The sequence below is a fragment of the Schistocerca gregaria genome, chromosome 1, assembly GCF_023897955.1.
Source record: "Schistocerca gregaria isolate iqSchGreg1 chromosome 1, iqSchGreg1.2, whole genome shotgun sequence".
Taxonomy (NCBI): Eukaryota; Metazoa; Arthropoda; class Insecta; order Orthoptera; family Acrididae; genus Schistocerca; species Schistocerca gregaria.
In genome coordinates, this window is record NC_064920.1 from 124,442,138 (window position 1) to 124,443,133 (window position 996).

Genomic DNA, 996 nt, shown 5'->3' on the forward strand with positions numbered 1-996 from the left:
AAAGGAAAAAACTTCTAAAAGCTAGGAACGTATATTTTTCTGTTCTGTCCAGTATGATAGATGTGAAACAAAATGACAAAAACATACACATGCACAACCAATGCCAGAAACTGTTATGGTAGAACTAAAACCAGTATAAAGAGATCTGTGTGTTTCTAAACTTCCGTAAAAATGTTTACATGGCAAAATGCAGAATCCACAAACATTTTTCAATAGTTGCATTTCGGAATGCTTGCCAAAAACAGCATTTTTTGGCATGTCGGCCTTTCAGATTATTGTGGTGGGAACCATAATATATTTTAATGATGGAATAATAAGCAGATTAAAAAGTATGAGCAGACTAAGCATCATAACTGGAGACAATATAAAAAACGGGCTCCTACATTTGGACTGGCAGTGTGTCAAAGCTACTGAAAGCACAACAAAGGTGGCCAGAGCAGCAAAGAAAAGTAAGAAAACCAAAGAAGACTTGTCCAAGACTTAGCATGAGCATTGGCTAATGACCATCAACCATCCTGCTGTATTTTAAGAATCAAAATGAAAATTTCCCCACACACGGCTCAATCCAAAGTTCAGGTTCTTGTTGCTGATCCCCTGTCCAGTGATCCCTTCAACCGACAAGCTGCACATACTTATGAAAATTGAAACTTCCTGGCAGATTAAAACTGTGTGCCCGACCGAGACTCGAACTCGGGACCTTTGCCTTTTGCGGGCAAGTGCTCTACCAACTGAGCTACCGAAGCACGACTCACGTCCGGTACTAACAGCTTTACTTCTGACAGTACCTCGTCTCCTACCTTCCAAACTTTATGAAAATTAGTCAATAATGGTAATAAGGAGTCATCAAAATAACTATTTAACGTTGAGTTTTATTTTTGAGGAAATGCAATAATCCTATTCCCTTGCCTACTGCTATTGTTAATAATATTAGTAGCATTTACAATCTGTACAGTTTAGTATGGTTACAATTCCTTTCACATAATATTACGAAAAAAG

General features: G+C 37.8%; 1 non-coding gene across 1 annotated transcript; it reads right to left on the reverse strand.

The window, feature by feature from the left end:
- Positions 1-669: 669 nt before the first annotated feature.
- Positions 670-744, reverse strand: Trnal-caa (transfer RNA leucine (anticodon CAA)). The gene has a single exon. It is a non-coding gene; the product is annotated as a tRNA-Leu (tRNA).
- Positions 745-996: the final 252 nt, after the last annotated feature.